Here is a 17,986-nt window from a genome sequence, read left to right as displayed (position 1 = left end):
CACTGGAATCAAGTTATTACACTTTTGGATTCCAGAATAATGTAATTGGGCTAATACCTGAAGGATACCTAACTGAAGAACAATTAATAGAACAATCCTTTGCATCTATGCCAGAGGGTCTATTTAATATTCAGTCTATTTATCCCTTCAGCTCAGAGGAAGGCATCTGTAAAATTGAAGAAGCCTCTCTAGTGTTTGATCAGCCAATCAAACAGCAAGATTACCCCAATACCCAGAGTCATGGGAGCAATGTAAATTATAATCAAGGGGATCTCACCTCTAGACTGGAAGAAGCCTATGAAATAGGACAGCCTGAAATCTTTCCAGGATTTCAGCAAATAGTCGAAGAGCAAATATCCTTAGCTAATGGCTGTTCCAGCGATGATGAACGCCAACAGCTGCGAGAACTCCTAATGGAATACAAGGATATTTTCGCTAAGGATTCTTATGACTGTGGTACCACAGACTTACACATTGCAAGAATACAAACAGATCCTAATGCGCCACCTGTATTTGTCAAACAATACAGACTTCCCTTAGCCTCATATGATTCTCTTGCAGAGATCATAAGGAATTTGGAAGAAAGAGGTATTATCAGACAGGTGCACAGCTCTTATAATAATCCTATTCTAGGTGTCCTTAAGCCCAATGGACAATGGCGTTTGTGTGCTGACTTAAGACAGCTAAACAAACGAGTATACATGTCTGGCTGGCCTGTACCATACATTGACCAGTGTCTAGCACAAATGCAGGGATCCAAAATATTCACTGCCATTGATTGTGCACAGGGATATTGGACCATAAAGGTACATGAAGAGGACCAATATAAGCTAGCATTCTCCTTCCAAAAGGTTCAGTATGCATTCCAGAGACTTCCATTTGGATACATAAATTCTGGACATGAATTTGCTGTATTCATGCATAAGGCTATGCCTGACGCACTGGAAAGGGGGACCTTATCTTATGTTGATGATGTTTTAATCAAAAGCACAGACTTTGAAAAACACATTGCAGAGCTTAAACACGTCCTCAGCCAACTTAAAAGGGCAGGTGTCAAATTATCCCTGCAAAAAGCTCAATGGTGCCGCACTCGTGTAAACTTCTTGGGACATGAAGTTACCTCTGATGGATTAAATCCCCAGAAGAAAAAGGTGGAAGCTATTGTGAATTCTAAAAACCCAACTAACTTAAAGGAATTGAGATCATTCCTGGGTATGACAAATTATTCTCGCAAATTCATTGATAATTATGCGGAATTAGCTAAACCACTACTACTTCTTCTAAAGAAGGATGTGAAATGGCACTGGAGTGAGTCTCAAGAGACAGCCATCAGAGAGCTGAAGAGAAAACTCACTCAAGCACCTTGCTTAGCGTACCCTGAAGGTGGTAAACCTTTCTACTTAGAAACAGGGTACACAGATGTAAGCATGAGTGCTGTGTTATACCAAAAGCAGGATAATTTGAACAAAGCCATTGCTTATGCAAGCAAAAATCTATCCCCAGTAGAAATAAAGTTTAACGATTGCGAAAAAGCCCTCTTATCTACTGTATGGGCTCTACAAAATTTCCGCAGCTATATACAGGGCGAGAAAATTATTGTGGAAACGGCCCACCAGCCTTTGCTATATTTGCAAAGTGAGAGAATAAGAGATGGGAATTTGTCTAATAGCCGCATAACAGCGTGGACTCTTTCCTTGCAAGGCTGGCCATTAGAAATTCGCTACAAGCAGAATAAAAAGAATCCAGTCGCACAAGGGCTTGCTGAGCTCCACGACTGTACTGCTAGAGATCCTGGGGAAGAATTATCAGAAGATGATTTTCTGGAAGAACAATTGCTTTCCCCATATAAAATGTACAATGAGGACCATTGTCAAACATTACCTTGGGTATATGTTGATGGTTGTTCTTACCATGCCACTATTGATAATGAGCGCAGATTAGTCGCTGGCATTGGTATAACGGGGGCAAATGGATTCCCAAATATATCTATAGGTTTCAACATTGGACCAAGATCCAGTCAAATTGCTGAACTAACTGCTGTTTTCAAAACCATTGGAATGGCTATTGAACATGGTATTCATGAATTTGTGATCATAACTGACTCAAATTATGTGCGTGACAGTTTTGTTGAATACCTGCCAACTTGGAAAAGAAATGGCATGCAGAAAAGCAATAACAAACCAGTCAAGCATGGCAAATTGTTCTGCGAGATTGATAATCTGGTAGTATCCAATGATTTAACCATACACTGGAAAAAGACCAAGGGTCATTCCAGAATTCTAGGTCCGGATAAGGAAGGCAATGACCTTGCGGATTCATTAGCCAAACAAGGAGCCATAACTGGAGAACTCCTTAATATTGACCACTTAATGGGTGCAATTCAGGTAGAAGCCATTACCAGAAACCAGGCAAAACAACAGAGTGAGCCTAATTTGGTACAATGGAGTCAGGATTCTCCTAGTGAGGACCTGATCACTATTCAAAAAGAAGACCCCATTGTAGGCATCTTCTATAAACACATAGAAGATCCTGAAAGCAACCCCATCTCAAAAGATGATTGCATTGGCAAAGAAGATCTTAGAATCTTAATGAAATCTAGATCACAATTCAAGTTACAGGATGGTTTGTTAATTAGAACCTCCAAAACTGGCATCCAGCAGTGGGTAGTACCCACCAAGTTCCGAGGTCTAATGCTTCAACATGCCCACGATGCTCCTACATCTGGTCATCGTGGTGCCAAACTCACGTATGAAATATTGCGTGATTATGCTTTTTGGCCACACATGTTGAAAGACGTTCAAACCTACTGTCAAGGGTGTTTAATCTGCCCACAGTTCCAACCCACTGCACCAATGCATAGAGCGCCATTGCAGAAAAGGGGGATGGTAATGCCATGGTCAGATATACAAATTGATTTTATTGGTCCAGTAACAAGGTCATCAAGAGGTAACAAATACATGTTAACAGTGACATGCCTGTTCACTAAATGGGTAGAGTGCATTAGTGCACCTAACAATAGTGCTGAAACATGTGCAGCATTGCTCATCAACCATGTATTTTCCAGATTTGGTTTGCCCCAAAGAATCGAATCAGATCGGGGGACCCACTTCACTAGCGAAGTGATGACAAAAATGTGGAAAATACTAGGGGTTAAAAGAAAGCTCCATATTGCTTATAGAGCTGCCTCAAGTGGTGGTGTAGAGCGTTACAACCAATCCATTGTTAAAATCCTCAAAAAGTTTGTGAGTGAAACAGGTAAAGACTGGGATGTAAAACTACCTCTAGTCTTAATGGCATTAAGAGCAACTCCAAGTAGTGCTACCAAAATGTCACCTTTTGAACTGATGACAGGTAGAAGAATGGTTCTACCTCAGCATCTACTGTACCGTACATCAGACCAAAATTTGATAAACGCTGCTAATACACATCAATATGTGGAAAACTTAAGAAAGCACCTGCAATATGCCTTTGCATTTGCTCAAAGGAATTTAGAAAGAGCCGCAACTGCCACTAAGACCTATTATGATCTCAAAACATCCAAAAAGGAATATGAAATAAATGATAAAGTTTATCTTTATAACTTTGGAAGAGATCAGGTTAGGGAGAAGAAATTTCTTCCCTCATGGAAAGGTCCTTTCGTCATTACTGACAAAATATCTCCAGTGGCCTATAAAATACGGATCCCCAAAAATGAAAGTTTCATAGATAAATGGGTCCATATCAATCAATTGCGAGCGTGTCATCCCAGATCCCAACTACAAGTCATAGAGGGAGAATGAAGTGTCATATCCCCAAATGAACTAAAGACATACTATAGTTTAAAGATGCCTAACTGATAAACATGAAGGTTCAAAATTGACCGACTATCTACATAGAAGACTGTCCATGATGTGTACGGTCAACATCCTCACCAAATACCACTAACTTTGATCCAATTCAAATACATGTGTCCTACATATTTTTGAATTGGAAAGGGGGATTTATGTCAAGGTATTTGAAATATTATTAAATAATATATAGAGGTATATTTGTCTTTATTTAATAGATCTGTGGATATGAACATGGTCTGTAGACAAAGGTTTGTTCCTAAGAGATCTCCCACATTCATTATGTAAAATTATGCTGAACACACAGGGAGAGACAATGGAACATTTGGCCTGCCAAATTTCAGAACAGTCACTTAGAGGAATGTTGGGGGAAGTAATTTTGAAAGAGAACAGGATGAGTCATAAAAGGCAAATTAAGAGGATAGATTGTCAGATAGGTAACACCACACAAAATATATGGAGACGAAATGTCTGAAATACCCATCTTGGAACTGATCAAAATCATAGAGAAACAGCTTTTATACACATAGGTGTTAATCATCCTTAAACATCAAATACACATCTGCACTACTAGCTAAACAGGAAATATGCTGCATTAAGACTTTTACAACTACTCGTGGATTGACCCCATGTGGTGAGTATGAGACAAAAAGTCTGGCAACTGAAGTTACTGAAAAGTTAGAATGTTAGGATAATACAGTGAAGGCCCATGACTTACATTATGATTTCAAAACAACTGTATATATTTTAATGGATATGAGATGTATATATGTATATGTATATATATATATATATATATATATATATATATATATATATATATATATGTGTATATATATGTGTATGTTTTGAAAGCATGAATATCTTAGCCTCTGTGTGTTTAAGAACATGAATAGATGTTTATGGACCTGAAGAGAAGTGATTATTAACATTTATTTTTATTTCAGATCTACATAGACAGGATTCACTTGGAATACAGTACAATACTGAATTAAAAATAAGCTATTATTCACATATAAATGCCAGGATACCGATAACATTGTAATGCATTTTAAACTAATAATTAGCAGTATTAAATTACCTAAATAAAATAAAATGTTAATAATATAACATATTTGGTATCAGAATAATCAGAAAAAAATAACCTAATATTAACCATCTGTAATTGGGGTTATATATGATTAATGCAGAGAGTGTGATCTGATTAAATAACCATTTTATGAAAGAAATTTTTTTTTAACTTGCTTTAAAATGTTAGAGATGGTCTTGTTGTATTTGTTTGTTTGTACGTCTGCTGCCACCTGGTGTTATGTTGCGAGAACTACAGCCAGAAGGTTCTCTCTGGTTGTTAAAAATGAAATTTCCAAGGGCCAATCCGATTTAGACTTCCCAGATAACCAATGGGAAGGTCAGCTCCCGCAGGGCCACCCACAATTTACCAGTGATGGGAAAACCAAATAAAAAGTGAATGCAATGGAGAGAAAGGGACAGATTTTGCTGACTTGAATGATACATTGCTGGGCGTCCAAAATACACTCATTCTAAACAAGCTGATCTACCTTCTTCTCATTGATTGCGATATACACTTATTGGTGATCTGAGGTAAAATAATTCCTACCAAGAAATATTGGATATCGACTGCTTTTTACTTTGGTAACGTATTCAAGGTTTTGTAAGATAAGTTATATGCATAGTTAATTTGTATTTAATAGATTTAAAGAAGCAGTGTGGTTTTTTTTTTTTTTTTTTTTTTTTTCAAGTTAGCATTTCACAGCCTATATATATATATATTGTTTAAATCCGCGTCTGATTGACCAAGTAACTCATCTATGCAAATTCTGATATTGTCAGTTAATTTTGTATTAGGATAAATTGCAGTTAAATAGCAGAATATATATATTATCCTATTGTTTTATAAACACTGTTTAGAATTGTATTGCTTAGATGTTAAAGGTTTTTAGTCCCATTGTGTTAAATAAATAAAAGGCTGAATTGTGAAGGTATATTTTTCTGGGTTCTGTAAGAAGGATAGCATATCTTAAGAGTTGGTTTTAACGCATATAAACTTTTATTTAGTTTCCTTTTATTGCAAATATAGTTCAATATGTTCATGGATATTAACTAAATAAAAGAATTCAGGTATTTATATTAATTGTATGGTCTAGTAGGTGCATGGTTGATAAGGGTTTCTATTTCTTTGTATTGTGTTTATAACCCTGCCATAAACTTATATATATTATTTGGATAGCACTGCTAAGATTTTCATAAATATACTGACAAGGCAGTACATCAATTCTATAGTTAAATCAATACTATTTATACAACTTTATCGTAATGGAAATATTATTTTATCCATTATATAGTATTCTATTTGTTTCAGTTTGGATCACCCATACAACAACAGGACACACACAAATTAAGATTTCAATTCAGACACCGATCAAATAAAATATAAATGATATCATTAATAAAATTCTGGGCAAAGATCACCAACTAATGAGCAAATATTCACAAGCAACCTACCCCACAAATGAAAATGTAACTTTTTTACACAATCCGTTTTCACATTTATATACCTACACTTTTTTAATTTTATTTTTACAATAAAACATAACGTCCCCTGCTTCTATTAAAAATTGTATTTACTGCAACAATTTATCAAGTCAGATTACATACATGACAATTTTTAATGACAACAAAGCGATTATATTTTTTAACTTTTATAATGCATTTAACATGGTCAAAAACACAGACTTTGATTTTTATATATGTCTCTTTTTAACTTTGTCAACCTTTTCAATTTCCAATTTGTAACAGCTGGGAGCCTCATTTGGTTTCTACAGCTGAGCACACACAAATGTATTCCTATTGGACTAAACACCTGATGACAACTTCCTTTTTAAACATACAATGTGTATAAATTGTCAACAATTGCCAATGATTGCATTCACTTTTATCTGAAGAAACGACCCAGTTGGGGTTGAGAAACGCGTCATAACATTAAAGCTATTATATCTATGAAGTTGTCTGTGTTGTGCTATTTCAACACCATTAGAACAACACACAAAAAGATTATACCTTTTGTAACAATTGAAATCCAGTCACTAGGAGGCATACATTAAGCTGGAACCGGAAAAAGAACCATTGGAGCTTGGTTTCCACAGTGTACTAGCCACTGCTAAGTGCTAGCAAGCTCTAACGCACTGGTCACAGCACAGTGCCACACCATCTGGTAAGCATATTACTTACTTTCGTCTGCACCTGCATTTCCAGACGGTATCACACTATTGTGGCGCCCTCTCTCTACCTTTTGTATTTAAACAAGCAACTGTCTCTATGATTTAATTACTTCTCATATGTAGAAGTAGGGGTGATGCTCCTTTGAGGCTATGTGGGTTGGGGTAAATGAGGTTGGTAATTTAGTCTCTGAGTTATAAGAAGGCGTGAAAGGGGGAAGTGGTATTTATGAGTGTCTGTGGTTTCCTTGAGTCCAATGTTACTATAGAAGGGAGGGGGATATAGAAGGTCCTGAGCTCTGGGGGGAAGCCACCACTAATTTAAACAATTACAGGTAGATTAAATGTGGTGCTTGGCCTACACCCTCACAGCCAGGGAACAGGATACTTCCTAATTAAAGGGGGAAAGGGAAAGTAACCCACCTAAACTAGCAGGGCAGGAAAGGGTGGGTATAGGGGGAGGCCAAGAACTCCTACTGTGACAAATGCCAAAAGCCAATGCAGTAAAAATATAGTACAGGTAACAACACCAAGTAATAGGTGCAAGTAGTTAAAATAGTAGTTTTACAATAGCAGTGCAGGCACTGTTACCCACTCTCACTTAAGGGGCTGGGGGTACGACCTAATGGAAGGGAAAAAGGAATATGGAGGTTACCTGTCCAGACTGGCTGGACAGGAAAGTGAGAGGGCTACCAGTATACAAAGGCAGTTCCGGGTAAATGTATAAGGAAAATTCAACTATGACAAATAGTTATAGACAACAACAATGCAATAATAGAATATGACAATATTTGTAATGCTTGTTATCCCCTCTCATCCCAGGGAATGGGTGTAGGACCTAATGGAAGGGGAAAAGGAGATAGAGAGGTGACCTGTTCAGACTAGCTGAACAGGAAAGGGGGAGGTGAGGGGATTACTAATTAACAAAATTGACCCCGCAGTAAACGGAAGGTAGAAACTAGATCTAAGTTCCTGTGTCTATATCCTGGGTATAAGCTGATATAGAATGTACAGCTTGGAGGATATGATACATTCTCTTATGTGAAGCTTAGAGTTCTCAGGAGATTGCAGCAAGTTTCTGTTCTTTATAATGTTAAGGCATTAGGCTTTAATGTCTTTTAGAAGGCTGCGGTTGGTCTAGCAGCAGGGAGAATTCTTGTGAGTTTCCGAGTGCTTCAGAATATGTTCAAGTGTTCTGCACCTCTATTATAGGTGGAGTATGTAAAAGACTTCTAGATGGTGAAATGTGGAAGATTCTTGCCCAAAAAAAACGGTCCTTGGTATTGTGCCCTTAGAATGTAATTGCCCAGTTGTTGGGGAGAGAAATAATAGGCCTGGTTTTACCAGGAAAAGTTAGGGAGCAATTCTGCAAACTAAATATGTGGGAATGTTTGCTTAAACCTCACCAGTCTGACCAATCTACCACTGTGTTCTGTTTAGGGTAGTTGTTTAGTAGGATGGTGTATATGTCCCAAAGGGGACTATCTAGGTCTGGAGGGTAATTGGAGGGGGAGATGCTTGAAATGGTGGTATAAAGGTAAGTGAATTGGTTGTTCCCCATTTAGTGTATATAGAAAAAGAGGCTTAGATCTCATCAAGTTGCCAGATTTGACACAGTCCTTGTGGTGGATAGGATGAGCCTTGCGTGCGGTACTGTAGGCTCCCGGTTTAGAAGCAGGCCCAGCTAGGATGCAGAGAGATTATAGGCTGTCTGGTGTGTGGTCTAAATAGCACCCTGATGGCGCATGGCTTTCTGCCTAAAGGCGAGGTCTGTAAGATGGTTCCCTGATGGTCCCAGACCCTGTCCAGCTGAGTGGAGTGATCCAGATAGGAAGAATGGGCTCCCAGTCTCTTCCGGTGCAGCTAGCTGTGTTGAAGGCAGTGATAGCAAGATGGCGATTTTTTGCGCCTTTAGAAGTTCTTCTGCGGCCTCCTCTACCTTCACAGATCAATTCTCTCTCCGGTACATTTCTGAGCATGCTCGCTCACTAATACAGCTGCTCTATGTTAGGGCTTAGATCCTGCCACTCTCAGAAATGCCCTGAGTGGGTCAAGAGTGGAATCTCAGCTATGTTGCTCAATGCGTGATAACAGTGGGGTGCGGTGAGAAGGTCCGCCCAACTCCAAGACCTCCTCGGTGTCACTCTCCACAGCTAGGCACCACCTGCGTTCGGCTCCGGAGTGGGCCCCTGTCCCTCCGGAGTGAGATGTGACAGGGGTAAAGATCAGTACCTCTAGGCTTCCTAGGTATGCACAACAATGCATCCCTTGCTGTGCTAGATCGCACCTTAGACTTCCCCCGACGACCATGGCAGGCGATCCAGCTGTGTTACCTCTATCTAGACCCAATGCTGTGAGTCTCCTATGGTAGCAGGACAAAAAGGAGCCCACAACTAAGATTTTAATCTACTCTCTCATCCTTTCCCACCTTGACTACTGCAACTTCATCCTCTCCAGTCTCCCTAGCTGCCGTCTAGCTCCTTTACAATCAATAATGAATAATGAATGAATGGCTTGTCTTCCTTACACTTTGCTCTTCATCTGCTACACCTCTCTGCCAATGCCTTCACTGGCTTCCTCTAGCCTCCAGAATTAAACACAAAATTCTGACATACAAAACCCTCAACTGAACTGCTCCCCCCAATATCTGTTATCTTCAGATACTCTCCTTCACTTTCCTTTCGCTCTGCTTATGACCTCCTTATCTCCTCCTCTCATTACCTCCTCACATTCCCGTCTACAGGACTTCTCCAGACTGGTCCCTATCTTGTGGAACTCTCTGCCTTGCTCCACAAGACTCTCTCCTAGTTTTGAAAATTTCAAGTGCTCCCTAAAGACTCTATTGTTCAGGAATGCATACAACCTACACTAACCTTTCCTAACCCCAGTTCTTCTCCTGCTTTGTTATCCCTTTGAACCCTCTTAGCATGTAATTTTATGAGCCCAGCTGTTTGCAGATCACCTTTATAAGAGGGTAGTTGTTTAGTAGGATGGTGTATATGTCCCAAAGGGGACTATCTAGGTCTGGAAGGTAATTGGAGGGGGAGATGCTTGAAATGGTGGTATAAAGGTGAGTGAATTGGTTGTTCCCCATTTAGTGTATATAGAAAAGAGGCTTAGATCTCATCAAGTCGCCAGATTTGACACAGTCCTTGTGGTGGATAGGATGAGCCTTGCGTGCGGTACTGTGGGCTCCCGTTTTAGAAGCAGGCCCAGCTAGGATGCAGAGAGATGATAGGCTGTCTGGTGTGTGGTCTAAATAGCGCCTTGATGGAGCATGGCTTCATCTGCTACACCTCTCTGCCAATGCCTTTACTGGCTTCCTCTAGCCTCCAGAATTAAATACAAAATTCTGACATACAAAACCCTCAACTGAACTGTTCCCCCCAATATCTGTTATCTTCAGATACTCTCCTTCACTTTCCTTTCGCTCTGCTTATGACATCCTTCTCTCCTCCTCTCATTACCTCCTCACATTCCCGTCTACAGGACTTCTCCAGACTGGTCCCTATCTTGTGGAACTCTCTGCCTTGCTCCACAAGACTCTCTCCTAGTTTTGAAAATTTCAAGTGCTCCATAAAGACTCTATTGTTCAGGGATGCATACAACCTACACTAACCTTTCCTAACCCCAGTTCTTCTCCTCCTTTGTTATCCCTTTGAACCCTCTTAGCATGTAATTCTATGAGCCCAGCTGTTTGCAGATCACCTTTATAAGAGCTGACTACAACAGTTCAGGGCCCTCTACCCACTTGATCCCTTTAAATGTTACCTTGCATACCATGCCTATGTTTATAGCACTGCATAATCTGTTGGTGCTCTACAAATAACTGATAATAACAATAATAATAATAGCTAGGTAGGCTTAGGATCAGCATTGCACTGCTGGGAGCTAGCTGCTGATTGGTGGCTGCACTTATATGCCTCTTGTCATTGTCTCACCAGATATATTCAGCTAGCTCCATGCATTGCTGCTCCTTCAACAAAGGATACCAAGTGAATGATGCACACTTAATAATAGAAGTAAATTGGAAAATTGTTTAAAATGGCATACTCTTTCTAAATCATGAATAACATTTTTGGGGTTTTATATCCTTTTAAGAGACATCCTAGATGATCAATTAGATATGTGTATGGTTCTCCTCTTTGCCTGTTGGCTTTAGAGCATTTTATTGGAATGTGTCTAGTTCCTGAAGCCTTTCCTGTCCTCTGGTCCATAGAGAGAATTAAGCCTATTTATATGAGCTGTCTGTGAGCGTATTACAAACCTATCCACTAGTGTAGGGTTTGTTATGACTCTCACTGGATCCTTGATCATTTTAAGAACATCAAGGAGTGTTGACTACCTCTTCTTTCTAGTCACATCTGGCACCACATTCAAGCTTAATTCTTGGGCCTTTTCAGATACACAACAGTGCTAAATAACAATTAATCATGCCCAGATAAGAAGTTGTAATAACTGCAAACAGTCTTAGCTGCAGTAAATAGAGAGCTATTTTTTGTGTTATTGTGAGTCAATAATGTCCAAAGATAAGACATTGATCATCAAAAATACACAGTAACTAAGCAAAAAATATTCCTATTAGTTGTCAGAAGACAGTTAAACGTTAAATGAAGTCATCTGGGTAATGGAATGTCAGGTTACCTGTTCTTTTTATGTTCATTTTATGTTCATTACTCTTTTCCCTGCCTTTTTTTTCTCTTCTATCTTCCATCCCTATACAAAGAAACTGTTTATTTTCCATTACTTTTTGCTTCTGCCCAGGGGTCTACAAAACAAAGTGTAGGAAATCACCAAGACCCCCCCCCCCCCAATAATTAGTATTGTTTTATATATATGTGTCACAGGTAAAGTAAGAAATTGGGTAACCCTAGCATTACCCGGGTTAACCTGACATTGCCCAAGCGGCTGTGGGTAAAGCCTGATGTAACATGATAAATCTTCTCAGAGTGTATCGAGTCAGTGCATCACACATATATACAATGCACTGTAATTCACACATCGTCACTATCTTTTTTGCCTCATTCCCCAAGGTTCACTTGGGGTTGATGCCAGAGGATCGGCGGGGCGCCTTCCTTCAACTCCCAGGCAGAGGCAAAAAAAATTGTGTAGATGGGGGAATTACATTACATCAGGCTTTACCCACAGCTGATTGGGTAAAGTCAGGTTTCAGATTTCTGACTTTACCCGTAACATACACACACTGTATATATATATATATATATATATATATATATATATATATATATATATATATATATATATATATATATATATATATATATATATATATATATATATATATATAAAATCTATACACTTTGGTTAATGAAAGCAAATTAAATTCAACGGGTTAAATGGTTGCCTTTGGGCCTGAGAATTCTCCTCTGTCACAGAGTCTCACCCACTTAATGTGCTATAGTCCTATTTTTGCTGAGGGGAGCTAAATAACCCCAGAACAAACCACACATAAATGTAAGCACCATGTGTTACACACATTGCGTGGTGATCACACAGCAGGACCTCTGAGGCTTGCATTTATTGTCTTGTAGGAAGTGTTACTGCCCATTACTAGATGATCTCCCTATCCCTCTAACCAGACTGTGCTCCAGCTCCTCCCACCAGTAGCAACAGCAGTGTTTACTGAAATGTTTCTGTTCTCTGTCAAGAGGGAACTTAGTTCCTCCTACAAAAATAGTGCAGGACCTTCATCCCCATGCGTTCCCGCTTGACTTGACCAATGCATGATTTGTGCTCACTTATATGTGTGGCAGATAAAAACACACAGAGACAAGTTGGTCAAGATATTTTTTTAACATGTTGAGATATTTTTGAATGAAAAAGACTGTTATAAATGTGTTTATTTTTATATTATAGCTAACAGGTAGAACATAGTTGTGTTCAAATGAACCCTAGGCCATAGCTCCCAACATTTGTGCCTAGGTATTAGGGACTTGGGAAATTGAGGGGGCATGTTTTGTGGGTGGGGTTGTGTCAGAAGGGGCAGGGTCAGGAGTGAATAGTGGGTGCAGTTATGGGCATGTATGGTTTGTGGGGCAATCTGGGTTGTCTATAGGTGAGTCTAAGTGAAATTCTATAGTGACATATGGCTGTCTCAGAGGGATAGTGTGACATAGCACAGAATTAGGGACTGTCCCAATAAAATAGGGACATTTGGGAGGTCTGTCTTAGGCTAGAAAGCAGTACACCCACTGTGTTATAGTGATTGAAATGCCTCATTTCAACATAAAAACAACAATCTGAAAAATCCTCACTGGAACATTTCTTTTAATTCAATAAATAAATGAATAAATAAATACAAATAACATAAAAGAATTATTTTGTGAACTGAAGCTGATGGGAAGATTAGGGTTTTATGTAGGAAAGAGAGGTTGAGTCTGAAGAAATTGATTTGGTTATGGAGCTGAGGATAATAAACTATTATATATAAAATATGTAACATTCAAGAGTAATGTAGTATTTTATTTTTAAATGTGTGCTTTGGTAACTTTTGTTACAATTAAAGGGACATGAAACCCAGAATTTTTCTTTCAAAATGCAGACAGAGCATACAATTAAAAAAAAAAAAACGTTTCCAATTTACTTCTATTATCAAATTTACTTAGTTCTTGTAGTGTTCTTTGTTAAAGAGATACCTAAGACATCTCCATTTCAGGGGTGGGGCCATGTCAAAAGAGGATGGGAAATGAGGGGGGTTATGGGAGTCTCTGTCAGTCTATGGTCAGTTCTAAGGTAAATTCTGCAAATAGGGACAAATGGCTGTCTCAGAGAGACAGCAAACCAGAGCTCACAATTAGGGACTGTCCCTCTCAAATGGTGTGCATTTGTGTATAGCAACAAATCACTAGCTATCTCCCAGCACTGCATTGCTGTTCCTGAGCCTATCTAGGTATGCATATCAAGAAAATGAAGTATATTTGATAATAGAAAAAAAATTGAAAGTTGTATAATATATCTGAATCCTAAACGTTCAATTTTAATGTTTATGTCTCTTTAACCCGGTTCAGTAGACTGGCTTATGTTCCAGGTAGTATTAGGTTGCTTATAATTAAATACACCAGTTGACAATATTTAAAACATATTCTGGTAGGTTTGGTTTTTACATCAACTTTGAAATAATAAAATAAAATGCTAGTACAATAACAGATATTTATGGTGCATACTCAGGTATGTGTCGTTTAAGATTCATACTTTAAGCCTATATACTTGTCAAAATAATTGTCTTCAAATTATACAAAAATATATTTAAGTCATTGCTGCTATTGATGAACATAGTTACTTGTTTTCTTTACTGCTGTTGCCATAAAAGGAATTAAGTGGTGATTTTTTTTACTATTCCTCTACTAATATGATACATGGAATTACACACACTGTATATGCATAATATAATTGTCGTCATTATTATTATGATTTTGTTTTTTATTTATGTAGCAATTCTTAAAGGTAAAGTGGCACTTCAATATTACTTTTTATAATTTCCAAGTTAGTATGATCTGAGATTCTTTCTTTTCTTTTTTTTTGCGTTTTGCTAATGAAACTGGCCGTCCTTTCAACTGAAGGCGTTTTTTCAGAATTTTGCCAAGGGGAAGCTAAACCAATGAGATGCCGTACCAAAGCCATTTTCCAGTCACATTGTCTGGATTCAGTTTGGCTCCTCCTCGTGTTCAGTTCCTCATATCCTGCATCCAGAAACTGTGACTATGGAGTGGCAGTATGGCTTCTCATTGGTTGTACTGTTAATTGCAAAAATAGCCACTGTTAAGTATGTCATTTTTTTATTTCTATTCAATTGATTTTAGCTTTTTGGTTTTTCATATTTTAGAGTAGACTGTTTAATAAGCTTATTCTATGTGCCAAAAGGTGAACAGCTACCAGATAAGTGAACCCAACTCCCAAAAGCTGAGACAGGGGGTTACAATTCATTAATGCAGCATCCAGATCGCAATATTACAGATACACGCAGCTTCCCCTTCAGTCAGCATCAGTCAGTCAGTAATGGACACAACATGAATCAGTCCAGGATTGCCACACACTACAATATAGCACAACCAGCAGGATATTGCTGTCTAGATGCTAGACACGATGGATGTCTCCATCTTTGGATAGATGTTATATGGGAGATTGAAACCTTCTCTGGCTACACCCCTTAACTTGCGCTACTGCACCGGTAACAGTACACCAATCAGGGGCGAGATTTCATATGCGGTGCAAGCTTCGGCGCAACTGCTGAAACCCGTGCCACCCATAATTTCACCTCGCACATCAGGGTTTCACATATATAACCCCACCGGCAGTTCATAAAGTGCTGTAAGTTGGATAAACTAGCGATGTCCAGAAATGAACGTAAATACAAATTTCTGGAGTCGCCAGTGACTTACGGCACTTTAGAAACTGCTGGCCCCTAAGGAAATAAAAAAAAAAGTTAAATCTCCCATTAAAGTCTAACCCGCCTCCCAAAAATAAACCGGACACCTAAAACCCTATATCCGCATTCCCCTAACATCGCAACTTATAATAAAAGTATTAACCCCTAAACCGACAACCCCTCCACAACGCAATATACCTAATTAAACTATTAACCCCTAATCTGCTATTCACACACATCGCAATCTACCTAATAAAAGTATTAGCCCCTAAATCCGCCAACCCCAAAATCGCAAACTACCTAATACATGTATTAACCCCTAATCCGCCATTCACCCACATCGCAAAGTCCCTATTAAAACTATTAACCCCTAATCTGCAATTAACCCACATCGCAAAGTACCTATTAAAACTATTAACCCCTAATCCACCATTAACCCACATCGCAACAAACCTTATAAATCGATTAACCCCTAATCCGCCAAACCCACACAGCGGAATAATCCTAATAAAACTATTAACCCCTGATCCGCCAAACCCCCACAATGCAAATAACTAATTAAATTACTAAGCCCCCTAACCTAACACCCCCTAACCTAACACCTCCAAAATTAACCCAATTACCTAAATGAAAAATTACTAAATTACAAACAATTAAAATAAAAAAGCTAACATTACTTAAAAATAAAAAATAAACTGAAATTAAATTAATCTAAGATTACAAAAAATAAAAGTCTAACATTACATAAAATAATAAACCAAATTCTCAAAAATAAAATAAATAAACCTAATCCCTATGAAAATAACCCCCACCCCCCCGCAAATAAAAACACCCCCTAATCTAATACTAAATTGCCAATAGCCCTTAAAGGGGCCTGATGTAGGGCATTGCCCTAAATTAAGCAGCTCTTTTCCCCCACCCACCAAACCCCCCAAAATAAAAAAACCTAACAGTAAAAAATTCTAAACTACCCATTGCCCCTAAAGGGGCATTTGTATGGGTATTGCCCTTAAAAGGGTATTCAGCTCTTTTACTGCCCTTAAAAGGACATTCAGCTCTTTTAAGAGTGCCCAATAAATCCCTAATCTAAAATAAAACTACCAAAAAATAAAAAAGAGCCTAAGTCTAACCCCCAAATAGGTACTCATCGTTCCCAAAGTCTGGCGGAGAAAGTCCTGTTCCAGGCGGTGAAGTCTGCTTCCAAGCGGCCGACATCTTCTTCCAAGCGGGACCTCTTCCTTCTTCATCCAGGACCAAGCCGGCGTGGAGCAGAACCGGTGACCGTGGAGCATGGAGGATCCTCTTCGTATGATCGCCGCCGTACACTGAATAGTGAATTCAAGGTACGCAATTAAATATGGCATCCCTTGCATTCCTATTGGCTGATTTGATTCTTCAAATCCAAATCAGCCAATAGGATTTCAGTAGCTTCCATCTTATTGGCTGATTTGAATTTGAAGAATCAAATCAGCCAATAGGAATGCAAGGGACGCCATATTTAAATGCTTACCTTGAATTCACTATTAAGTGTCCATGGCTCCGCGGCAGGCGGTCCTGCTCCGCGCTCATCTCCGCTCCATGTCAGCTTGATCCTGGATGAAGAAGGAAGAGGTCCCGCTTGAAAGAAGACTTCACCGCCTAGAACAGGATCTTCTCTGCCGGACTTCAGGAACAGTGAGTACCTATTTGGGGGGTTAGGCTTAGACTTTTTATTTTTTTTTAGATTAGGGATTTATTGGGCACTCTTAAAAGAGCTGAATGTCCTTTTAAGGGTAATGCCCATACAAATGCCCCTTTAGGGGCAATGGGTAGTTTAGGATTTTTTAGTGTTAGTTTTTTTTTATTTTGGGGCGTTTGGTGGATGGGGGGTTTTACTGTTAGAGGGGGGGGGTTAGTTTTTTTTAAGGAAAAGAGCTGTTTAACTTAGTTCAATGCCCTACAAAAGGCCCTTTTAAGGGCTATTGGTAGCTTAGTATTAGATCAGGGGATTGTTTTTATTTTGGGGGGCTTTTTTATTTTCATAGGCATTAGGTTTAATTTTTTGATTTTTGATAATTTGGTTTATTTTATGCAATGTTAGATTTTTTTATTTTTTGTAATCTTAGATTAATTTAATCTAGTTTTTTTTTATTTTTAAGTAATTTTAGCTTTTTTATTTTAATTGTTTGTAATTTAGTAATTTTTAATTTAGGTATTTGGGGTTAATTTAGGGGGTGTTAGGTTAGGGGGCTTAATAATTTATTTAGTTATTTGCATTGTGTGGGTTTTGCGGATTAGTGGTTAATAGATTTATTAGGATTATTGCGTTATGTGGGTTTGGCGGATTAGGAGTTAATAGTTTTATTAGGTTTGTTGCGTTATGGGTTAATGGCGGATTAGGGGTTAATAGTTTTATTAGGTATATTGTGATGTGGGTGAATGGCGGATTAGGGGTTAATACATTTATTAGGCATATTGTGATGTGGATTAATGGCAGATTAGGGGTTAATATACTTAGTTATTGCAGTGGGGGATTGCGATTGACAGGTAGATAGATA

General features: G+C 38.5%; 1 protein-coding gene across 1 annotated transcript in view; it reads left to right on the top strand.

The window, feature by feature from the left end:
• The window catches only part of KDM6B (lysine demethylase 6B), a 459,620-nt gene that overhangs the window by 209,696 nt on the left and 231,938 nt on the right, over positions 1 to 17,986 (top strand). The window lies entirely within an intron of this gene.

Source organism: Bombina bombina, chromosome 6 (genome assembly GCF_027579735.1).
Source record: "Bombina bombina isolate aBomBom1 chromosome 6, aBomBom1.pri, whole genome shotgun sequence".
In the NCBI taxonomy this organism is placed as follows: domain Eukaryota; kingdom Metazoa; phylum Chordata; class Amphibia; order Anura; family Bombinatoridae; genus Bombina; species Bombina bombina.
The sequence above is the reverse complement of the archived record's forward strand: the minus strand, read 5'-3'. Positions and strand labels throughout refer to the sequence as shown.